Source organism: Triturus cristatus, chromosome 4_2 (assembly GCF_964204655.1).
Source record: "Triturus cristatus chromosome 4_2, aTriCri1.1, whole genome shotgun sequence".
In the NCBI taxonomy this organism is placed as follows: Eukaryota; Metazoa; Chordata; class Amphibia; order Caudata; family Salamandridae; genus Triturus; species Triturus cristatus.
Window position 1 is genome coordinate 248,169,816 of NC_140586.1, and position 12,164 is coordinate 248,181,979.

General features: G+C 40.3%; 1 pseudogene across 1 annotated transcript in view; it reads left to right on the plus strand.

Annotated features, from left to right (window-relative positions):
* Positions 1 to 12,164, plus strand: part of LOC146833567 (cytochrome P450 2D15-like) — a 450,055-nt pseudogene that overhangs the window by 66,071 nt on the left and 371,820 nt on the right. Inside the window, exon 2 of the transcript XR_014960252.1 lies at positions 4,653 to 4,824. The product of XR_014960252.1 is annotated as a cytochrome P450 2D15-like (transcript). The remainder of the gene's footprint in view (positions 1 to 4,652; positions 4,825 to 12,164) is intronic.

The following is a 12,164-nucleotide window of genomic DNA, read 5'->3' on the forward strand; positions in this document are numbered from 1 at the left end:
ATATTATCCAGACGAAGCGCAAGAATCTTCGCGAAAATTTTATAATCCAAATTAATTAAAGAGATAGGTCTATAATTTTTACATAGGGAATGGTCTTTACCTTCTTTAGGGAGAAGACAGATTAGAGCCTCTTGAAATGAACCGTCAGAACTCCGGGAAGCAATAAAGAATAAGAATAATTTAAGTAATTTGGGAATAAGTAAATTAGAAAAATGTGCGTAGAATTCTATTGTAAAGCCGTCCGGACCCGGAGCTTTCCCCTTTTTGAGCGCCTGAATAGCCTTAAGAATATCTTTAGCTTGTATATCAGATTCTAGGGAAGAAAAATCCACGTTCAAAGAAGAAGGAGGAGGAGAAATGGAGGCTAAATACTGATCAATATCAGATAGAAGGGGTGGAGACTCTGGGGTGTATAATGTTTTGTAGAAATTGGAAAATTCCAAGAGAATGTCCTCGTCCCTATGAAGCACAGTATTAGATGACGATGAGATAGATTCAATTTTGGTACGTTCTTTTTTAACCTTGAGGTACTTAGCCAGGAGATTACCGGATTTGTTTTGTGCAGTGTAATATTTAGCACTAGATTTAAGCAAGTACAGATTTGCAGAGTCAGTAGACACTTTGTTAAAAGAAAGCTTAGCGTTAATGAGTTCTTTTAGAATAGATTGGCTATTTGACATGTAATAAAGGTGTTCTAACTTTTTAATTTGTAAGTTGAGTGATTGAGATGAAAGAAAGGCTGCGCGACGTTTTTGTGCAACAAAGGATATGATGAAGTCCCTAGAAGCAGCTTTGAAGGAGTCCCATATAAGCTGAGGAGATAGTTGAGGAGATTCATTCTCCTCGAAAAATAAGGAGGCAAACTCGAGAAAGGCTGGTGTGAATTTAGGATCCAGTAAAAGGGAATTATTAAACCTCCAGCGTCTGGACCCTTTAGTGGGAGGGAGTAGATCCAAACTCAAGGAAACGGGGGCATGATCAGAAATCAATATAGATCCTATGTCCGCCCGGGAAGTGTGTTGAAGTAGGGCCTTGGAAATAAAGAGGTAGTCTATTCGGGATTGTGAGGAATGGGCAGGTGAGTAGTAAGTATATTCTTGAAGTGTGGGGTGGCAGAGTCTCCAAGAGTCTACAAGAGCTCTTTGAGAAATAGTGGAAGTGAATTGGGAATGTGCAGCGGAGGGGACAAATTTGGATTTAGAATGCCTGTCAATAAAGGGGTCTACAACCATATTACAATCCCCACCAAAAACCAAATATTCGTCAGTGCATTGCATTAAAAGAGAAAGAATTTGGGGCCAGAACAGTTTATCGTGTGTAGTAGGAGCATAAACGTTAAAAATAGTGAGAGGAACCTTATTAATCAGCAAAGAGGTCATAACCCATCTACCATCAGAATCATTGTCTTGCTTTATGAGATGAACATCCAAGCGTTTATGGCAAAGAATGGCAACCCCATTGCGTTTTCCTGAGCCCGGAGATGCAAAAACGTGGCCCACCCAATTTCGCCGTAATTTAGTTATCTCAGTATCCTGTATATGGATTTCCTGCAGAAGAACAATGTCTCCTTTTAAATTTGCAACATGTGACAAAACTCGTTGACGTTTGATAGGAGAACCCAAACCTTTAACATTCCAAGATATAATGTTTAACGACATTTAAATCTTTATAAACTTAGCAAAAACAATTCGTTAAAGAAGTTGCCATGCATGCAAGCAAAAAACATGTGAAGAATGCAGTAAAATACAGAAAAAAGGTATTATTGTAGCGAGATAGCAATAAGACATATAGACAATCATAAGATAGCAAAGAAAGAAATGAATTACATAAGAAGCATAAAAGATAAGCCGAAAATATAAATGGAGCAGAGGAGAAAAGAGAAACAGAGGGAGAGAGCGAAAATAGTGGGAAGGAAAGAGACAGAACAAGAATAAGAACAATAGAGATGACATACAAAAAATAGAAAAAACATACCACAAACGAACAATCATGGTGGGGTAGGTGGAGCCACACGAAGGAGGCCAGACGCCGGATGAGGGATCGCAGGACGAGGGGCACACGCAAGACATCATCCAGGAAGAACGCAAAAAACGAAGAAAGTAGGGGAACACAGAAACCGCAACCTGTTAAAGGGGAATATAAGAACAATAATTAACAATATTTAACATGGGAAGCAACATAACTCCAACGTATACACATATGGGAAACATAAAGAAAAGTCAGAATTGAGGGCAAATAAGAAACAAACTATGAGCAATTGGAACTAAGGCATTAACGCACTACACTTACAACGCATTTTTTACAACGCAAAATCCATTACAACGCATTCCATTACAATGCATGACACTACAACGCATTTTTTAAAACTACCTTTACAACGCATTCCATTACAACGCATACTACCTTTACAACGCATACCATTACAACGCATAATATTACACTACACTATCCAACACTTACCCTACTGTTGCACCCCCTGGAGTTAGAATAGTAATTTTTACCCCTATACTATCCAACACTTACCCTACTGTTGCACCCCCTGGAGTTAGAATAGTAATTTTTACCCCTATACTATCCAACACTTACCCTACTGTTGCACCCCCTGGAGTTAGAATAGTAATTTTTACCCCTATACTATCCAACACTTACCCTACTGTTGCACCCCCTGGAGTTAGAATAGTAATTTTTACCCCTATACTATCCAACACTTACCCTACTGTTGCACCCCCTGGAGTTAGAATAGTAATTTTTACCCCTATACTATCCAACACTTACCCTACTGTTGCACCCCCTGGAGTTAGAATGGTAATTTTTACCCCTATACTATCCAACACTTTCCCTACTGTTGCACCCCCTGGAGTTAGAATACTAATTTTTACCCCTATACTATCCAACACTTACCCTACTGTTGCACCCCCTGGAGTTAGAAAAGTAATTTTTACCCCTATACTATCTAATACTTACCTTAAATGCAATTTAATATTATGCGTTGTAATGGTATGCGTTGTAAAGGTAGTATGCGTTGTAATGGAATGCGTTGTAAAGGTAGTTTTTAAAAATGCGTTGTAGTGTCATGCGTTGTAATGGAATGCGTTGTAATGGATTTTGCGTTGTAAAAAATGCGTTGTAAGTGCATGCGTTGTAAAAGTGTGCGTTGTAACGACATACATCCGTTTTTAAGGCTCTAGCAAACCCTTAATCCATTTGCCTTCAAATGGGTTAAATGCAAATCAAAAATCTTTAACAGCAGCAATAAAAATCCTAGTAATAAAACTCCTTAATCATTTAGTTAAAATATGAAAAGAAAGCATGTGTAAATTGAGTAACAAAAAAATTGTAATTTCAAAAACGTCTACTAATGGGGGTGAATTTACAAATAATTTTTACTTGGGCACTTGAACCCTAAGCTCAAGCCATTGTTTCTCTGCCGTGATATTGCAGGCATTCAAGTCGTTTCCAGTCAGGAAATATCAGGTCAGGTTTGCAATGATCCTGCATACTTTGAAGCAAACGTTTTTACGGGGTTCCGGCACAGTACCTACGGAATTATCCCACTGGACTTCGTTGAATGTAGTCCACTTTGAGAGTTCGACACTCCCAGGACTACTCGACATCAAGTCCACACTGTGCACTCTCACAACTCTTCTATAAACCTTTACCTGAGACCATGTTTGGTTTTTTAGTAGAGTATGTCACAATGTGCTGCTTTTATTGTGGGTGCATCATTATTCATTTAGCAGGATACATGTGCATCCTTGGGGTTTGTCCATGTCGTACAAAAGCTTTTATAGGTAAAGAAAGAGAAATTGTGGTAATATGGGACATTGGCTCTTAGTGGAGATGAATAAACCCTTGTAACAGGTTGCCTGCCACAATTAGACAGGGTATATTATGATTTTCCTACATTCTCTTGTTAAGTTGGCCACTCTCAGCTCCCCGGCCTTTGTCCGAGGATAAAAGTTTCATTTGAATTAACATTTTACGGTCACAAAAGTTTATGTAATATATGTAACACCTGGGCATGCTTGTACATGTGTATCTAACAATAGTGAGTATGTCTTTGTCTCTTCCCTATTATCCGTGCCTGACCCCATTCATTGTCAATTTCTCTCTTCTCTCTAAATACCCTGATTTGTGTCTTTCCCGCCCTATGTCTTTGTGCCAGTTCACAAAGATGAGCATTGAAAGGGCTAATTTAAAGTACATCTTTGTCACTGTCTTGGGCTGCAACAGTGCTATTTTACTACCTTAGACAGCGTTAAATGGCCGCTTAACAACCATTAACATAAAGTGATACGTTGGGCTGGAAACGTACCAGCGTTTGTTGGTAACTCAACTAACTGTGATGCTACAAAGCAAAATAGCAGCTCAACAAAATAATGATTGCGCAACAAAACAAACAGCATGCATACACAACAGCCATATTTTAGCACAGTTATAACACACTGTAAGAATGCAGCACAAAAGTACAACACACAAAAAATCACAACACATCACCACCACAATAAAACGCAACACAACAAATATGCACAAGTATTTTTGTCACACATTACCAGCTTCTGAAAATCTCCCATCAAAATATGGTGGTAAAAGGTGTTTGCAGCAACACTGCCTTACTATTTCCCTCTGTTTCCTTGCTTTCTTTTTTGCAGCTCAGGAAAAAGTATGGTGATGTCTTCAGTTTACAGTTCTGCTGGGATAACGTGGTGGTCATCAATGGGCTGGAGTCAGTGAAGGAGGGGCTCATTACCAAATCTGACGACACTTCCGACCGACCTCATTTTTCAGTTATCGAGAAGTATACCTTTAAGGAGAACTGTTCAGGTATGTCTCCACAGTCCATAGCTGTAAGAACTACTCATGCAAAGATTCTCATGTGAGTAAATCTTGAATTGGCTCTGAGTGGGCACTCGAGCTGGAATGCAGTAGCCGCCGGTGCAGGGAACGCCCATGCTCCACCCTTGGAACTCCTCCCAGGAAGAAATGTAATGCAATGCAGTGCAAGCCATTGCGTGGCCCTACATTTCTTTACAGAGGCACGCAAGACGGCGCAAATCGCAGGGTTGTTACCACTGTCAAACTAGAGATCATCAATGCATTAATCAATGTGGAGCCTACAAACCTTTGAGGTCTCTGTAGTATCTTTGTAACATTAGCCCATTTGTGATTCTGCTAGTAAAGAACTTTAACAAATGTGTTGCTACTGGGGCTAAGCATTGCAAACTGCTTATAATTAGAAGAATGATGTATCTCGCTCCCAGGATGTGGCTTGTGACAACTTTAACTTTCTTTATGAATTAATCGCTTTTGACATTGAGCCATTCCCTTAAGAGTACTTCTATTCTCTGCTGTTGCTTGCAACCATTACTTAATGTTGGTGTCATTCACATTTCCGATAAGGCCACATAAGTATTTCCTCTTCACCATCATGTTGTTATTAGATGTATTCGTCCACCACTAGAGAGTGTTTCCATTGCAATGCATGCTGTATATCGTCCTTGGAAGTAGCACCACCTGGCAAGAATTATGAAGCTGGTTTCTTCGGTGCAGAAGTCCTATTGAAACAAAGATTTCCTCACCTAAAAGCAACACGCTCCGTGTGATAACTTGAATATGATTAAATAAGATGTAAACGTGCTATATTATTTTTCAGGTTTTATTTTTGAAGAGGAATATTTTTTGTGTGAACAAATACAAAACAAACTATGTCATTCAAATATACGTCCTGCATTTGCTTAGTTCTGTACATCATCCTTTAAGAAAACATTTGTTTCATAAGAGGACTGTGTTGGCTCTAAGGGGGAGCCACCTTTCATAATGACTTACATGACCCACGGTGTGGTTCTCTTGTGCCTCTCGTGTAGCCTGTGAGGGACACTCCCTCTAAAATTCTCTAGCCGTGAAGGAGCCACTCGACGAACATCTAGCAAAGCAAAGAGCGGCCACCTTCACAGTCTGCTTGGGAGGAGACACTCAAGTCTCTGAAAACAGACAGTGATAGGATCACAATCTGGGTTGTAGAGACGCTGGGGCATATTATCAAGCCCCAGCGATAATTATCGCTGAGCGCGCTTAGCGCGCTTTTAATTATCGCCGGCTATGGCTGGAATATATCGCCAAGCTAGCGCTGTATTATCAACGCTTAGCACAATGGCGATAAATATTCCAGCGATAGTGGGGTTTTCCATGGAACATCACTGGTTTTCCAGCGATGTTCCATGGAAAACGGCGATAACCTTGAAGATAGGCCCTGTAGCTAGAATATTTATCGCCATAGTGCTAAGCATTGATAATACAGCGCTAGTTTGTCGATATATTCCAGCAATAGCCGGCAATAATTAAAAGCGCGCTAGGCGCGCTCAGCGATAATTATCGCTGGGGCTTGATAATATGCCCCAGCGTCTCTACAACCTAGATTGTGATCCTATCACTGTCTGTTTTCAGAGACTTGAGTGTCTCCTCCCAAGCACACCGTGAAGGTGGCCGCTCTTTGCTTTGCCAAGTCATATAATGATTGCAGTAAACTAAAGTCCCACAGACAATAGAATGGGACAAGTATAAACATTCTGCATTAGAAATTTGTTTTTTCTGAAAAGTAATTTGATGGATACATTAAATATCTGCTTAGAAATTCCAAAATTCCATTCTTTCAATTGGTCCATGAAGGCTCAGGAATCAGACTCTTCTAATTTCTTCTCATTGCCCATGGCACCCAAGTTGTTGCACTGTTGATGATTCTCAGTGTCCTCAAGCTTCCTGCTAGTATGTGTAAACTGATTGGAATGTTTGTGGGTGTCTCCTGTGTAGCTTTCATCAGGTCTTTATTCTGCAACCCAACCCTCAAAATCACTAACTATTTCGAGGGAATATCTAAAACAATTTTGGAATTTTGCTTGATGTGATCTGTGTCTTCCAGATAGCACCTTCAATAGGTAACATATTTGTGAACTTAGCAAAGAGATTCGAAAGTGGTTCTGTTTGATATCTGGAGCCAAATCAGCTCACAGAGAAAAGAGGATAACAAATATCCCAGGGTAAATTGAGAAATAATCTGGGTACCATCTTTTGAATCCTCTTAAATTGTGTGATTTCTTTGTTGTAAAGGCAGACCAGGTTAAGGTACACTGCTATAACCCCACTTGGAGATGGCAAGTGCCTCAGTAGTGGATATCCGAGCTTCCAGTCATAATCATTTAAAGATGTTCTTGATCATTTTGAAACTGGTAAAGCCGGTTGGACTAACTAGGAACACTCGTTGAGTCATGGACAGCTCATTGGTGTGCATAATTCCTAAATTGAATACTGATTGGACAGTAAAGGGGATGGCACCAAGAGCTGTTGGCCATCATTCGCCGGACCACAAATTAGTCTGCCAGTCAAGAAGGAGCAATTCTGTTTTGTCTGAAGTGAGTTTTAGGCAGCTTGAATGCATCCCAGAGGATACAGTTCACATACATTATCACAGATATTGTGGTGACAATTTTACTGTCAACATCAGAAGATAATATGGTGAAGCCATGGGATCATACCAGTTCATACAATACTTTAGGCGCTACTGAACATAACATCAGTAGAGTGCCACTATCATTTTTAACTAAGATTAGTGGACTCGCTGACTAAAATTAATTTTGAGTACCACTATATCCCAGTTTAGTATTTTCACCTCCACATTGCACTCACACCATTTACACTCATCTACACCATAAGGCCCTACACCAGCATTGCACCTAACGGCATTGGAAATAAAAGATCTCCGATAAAGAGCCCCTCATAGGGTGCCCATTAGGTATTTCAGCGCTGGCCTGGAGAGGAGCATGGCCTATGATGAAGCATGAAACTCAGCCAGGTGTGTGAGGGCCCTAGTTCCTAAAGTGGGGGACCCCTTCTCCCCTTTTTTGGACATTAACCCATACCGACCAGTCCTTTTCTTTCCGGTTCTACATTTTCTAGGAACTGCATACCTTTATTGTTAAACAGATACTGAGGTCCCATGTATGCTGGACCTATAAGCTCCCACAGTCATTCACCCTTTTTTTTGTTTGATAGCATACCAGTTCAGTCAGGGGCAGCAGATATATATGATAAATAATGCAGGGCTCAAAGATGAACCTTGTGGGAATGGTATGAAGTTGTACAGCCTACTTGAGAACAGTATGTTAACAAAGATGCTGGCTACTAAAGAACATTATGGCAGATCCTGAACTGAAAGACCATGTCCAAGAGAATGGAGTTGGTAGGATATGATATCAAATGCTGCAGAAATATCCAAAAAGACAAGATCTGTGAAACTTCCCTCATCTAGGATTATTCTGAGGTGATTGATGGCTTCTACTAATTCATTCTGTGTGTTATGATTGGCCTAGGGTAGAGTGAGTTTCCAAGTAATGGGTAAGCTGTTTGTTAATTGATTTCTCTGTAATTCCAGAAATCAAAAGGAGAGAAGTAGAACAACAGTTCGGGGGAGTCAGAGGATGCTGATGTTTTTAAGCTGAAAAACTTTAGCATGTTTGCAAATTTCCGATCCTGTGCTAAGGTTATGCAAGAGTTGTAAAGTTCTGATAGATAGGGCAAGAGTAGAGCCCTAAGCAATGAAAGTTCTAGCAGGACCAGGGTCTCTAGGTGATCCTGATTTATTAGACAAGTTGATTGTTTTATATTTCAGATTCCATAAGGGGCAGAAATATGAGGAGTGAACAATATCTTTCATTACATGGATTGTGTCTGTATACTTACTGAGAGAGAGACTGAGAATTAATTCTCCCAAAAATGTAATACATTCATGAGGTTTTCTGCAGACAAAGAGAACAGATTGGCACAAAAGTCCTTGGCATCTGAAAGTAGCTACTTGCAAGCAGAGGAATGTAAAAGTATTTTACAATACTAAACATTTTTCTTGCTGAATTACCAGCAGAGGCACTTTTGGTAGTATAATTTAGCTTATGGGTACTACGAATGAGCTAATGCTATTTCGAGCTTGTACCATGACTTCTCCACGGCCCGGTAGTGTGCTCTAGATTTCTGTTCTACCTGTTTGCATTTGGTTTCTTGACCCCATGAATGCCTCAGTAAACTAAAGAGCAGAAGCTACCTTGGATAATTTTCAGCAGGGGAATACTATTGAGAGAGTTAGCTATCCATTTTATCTGCAGCAAATGGAAATATCTTCCAAGGTTACGGGACAATACCACTAAACAAAGAATACATTGCTTTGGGCGTGAGTATCAACCATGCATATGTTACTTTAGAGTAGTATTGAGTGGGTGCCATTGGGTAGGGAATGTCATAAACCAGGTTGAAAGGGACCACAAAGTAGACAGTCCAAGCCAGTAGAGTAGGGGCAGTGAAAGTGGTATGGATCATGTTCATAAAAATTGGGTCTAGTATATGTGATGTGGTGTGTATTGAATTTGGAATTCTGAGAGTTCTAGTGAAGCTAACTCATGAATGAGAGATGAAGAAATCTTCGAGATGAAGAATCTTCAAGATGATGGATCAGTTCACTCAACAAAATGAAATTTGAATATTTCAGAGAATAAGGGGCGATGATGTCAACTAAACTGGAGCTAAAGGTTGTTTGAATTGTACAGGGTTTATATATACATGCACTTCAAATAGACAGCCAGGAGATTTAAGTGGAGTTTAAAGAACATGCACTCAGCATTGTCGATGGCTGAATTAGACAAGACAGTTGAAGTAAACTTAGTGCAGTAAATCAATGTCACACTACTGCCTCATTTCAATTTACAATTAAAATATATATATTAAAAAATCGGTCAGGAATGGCTATATTCATATCAGGGTAAGAACTGAGTTGAAGCCAGGTCTCTGAGATAAAGAGGACAACTGGATTGTAATTATATAAAACCTGCCAAATGTCAAAGCGGTGCTTGGAGAACGATCTGCATTATTGAAATGAGATACAAAAGAAATAAACTTGCAAGTTCTACAAGACAAAGGAGCCAAAAGGTGTTAAAGATTGTGTTGAGCAGTAGTTTTTACCAGTATATTTGTTGCAGGGATTCTGTGTAAACAGAACTATGTCTTGGACCACAGAATGTCAGTATGTAGGGACTGAGTCACCATACCATATCAGTACCTATTAGCCCCAATCCGGAGCAGTTCCTAGCGCTTTATCTGCCCTCCTGACCTTCCCAGATTGACAGGTAAGTTAGCACCCCAGAACACAACACTCTAGTCCCCTCAGGGAAACCTTGGAAACAGATCGTCACTTTTTGTTTTCTTACTCATGCATTTCCATAATAAACAAAACAAAGACATGAGAGCAGTTTATAATATTAATTGAAACTATTGTGATCTATTATAAAACATTTGCACTGCAGAGGAGCTTACAAGTAAACTATAAACAATAAGAAGCCCTACCCTGGTGAATAATATATCTGCCTCAGCCCACCATCACTATGGAAGCACAGTGTTATAATATAGATCTCTGGCACAAATGGAGAACCCCATACCTGTCATGCATAATTAGTTGTTCTACATCTCAGCTGGCGCAGCTCTCTTGTCCCAGGACCTCTACTCTGCTAGAATGCCTTCTCTCTGTTTTCAAAATGGCATGTTTTGGTGTATAGGTTACAAGGGGTCTTCTTGAAAACAGATGTGAATGTATGTTGTGCCTAAGTCGCGAGCTACATTTGATAACCAATCACAGAAAGACTGGCTACTGTGTTGTTTCAGCTTGCACAAGATGTTAAGACAGAGTCCGAACCAATCACAAAAACATGTGCATTGTTTTTCTAAAATAATGTTGTGGCACAAAAATAAACGTGCTAAGCATAACATGTGCAAGGCAAAGCAGCCTAAACGTGCAAGAATTCTAAAACACAAGCAAATTGAGTGGACCCTAAAGGAAGCGCACAACATAATGGAGGGGACGTAGGTATTTTGCTGAATATCTGAGATTATCTTGCCGAGCTACTATGCCAGAGCCAGGATTTATGGCACAGGGCGCAGTCCAGTTGTGGACAGGTGCAGAGAAGCTAGCCTTTGGCATTCTGTTGGCTATCTGCCATGTGGGCAGGTAGTATTATGGCCCATTAAATGAGGTGACATTAAAAGCAAGGGGATTGTCCCCAGGTGGCAGCTAATCTGCTGCACCATAAGATGGATGGGCCAAGGTGAAACAAGCATTGACAAAGCCATTAGGTTTCGCCTATGCAAGAGCTATTGGCTTTGGGAATGTGTTTTAGCCATGTTGTACACCTGTGTGCTGCTGTTCAGAATGGCTAAAAGTTAGTAACACGGAGTGGGGTGGAGTAGATTGGGGAAGATTGGACTGTGGTAGACTGGGGTAGATTGAAGTTGGGTAGATTGGGGTAGAGTAAAGTGGGATAGATTGGGTTAGAGCGAGATGGGGTAGATTGGGTAGAGCTGTGTGGCATAGAATGGGATAGATTGGGGTATATTTTAGTGGAGTAGATTGAAGTAGAGTAGGGTTGACTGGGGTGGGGTAGACTGTAATGGAGTAGAATGAGGATCTGGATGTTACATGATATGGCTGTGGGGCCTTATTGTTGAACAAACTTGCAAAACCTTTATTAGGTCCAGCAGGCTCGCTTGAAAAACCTCAAGCTGGGCCCTGGGTATCTGTCGCTTTTGAGCAGCAAGGCTTGAACAGAGGAATTCAGTGTAACCCATTTAACAGCACCAAACAACGAAATAAGAAAGTTACCAAACATGAAAGAAACACATCACCAATTTATAAAAATAGAGCACATTTTAATGAATTTTTAGAGTGCAAGATGAGCAAAATCAAACAGAGGGTTCAGGAGATATGAATTTTGATATGATTTTTTAAAGATTTTATCACTTTTATTACTGACCACAAACAAGCATTAGTAAAAAAAAAACTTTTCATTAGTTTGAAACAGTTGGTTTGGCAACTTTGGCCCAACATGAGCGACCAAATCTGACAGGGAAGAGGTCTAAGAGTTCAGTAGGGTTACTTTTGACAGTTATCTGGCGACCAGAGCCTTTTCCAGTCCAGTTCCAGCCTTTAGAAGGCAACTGCCATAGACAACTGTAGTCATCCTGATGCTAGAGATGCAAGATGAAAAGATGGTTGATGGGGCTGAGTTGCGGGTGATTCCTCGGTTCATGGATGAGGTGGGGAGACGTTAATCCCTGCACTAGGGGTCCCACAACAT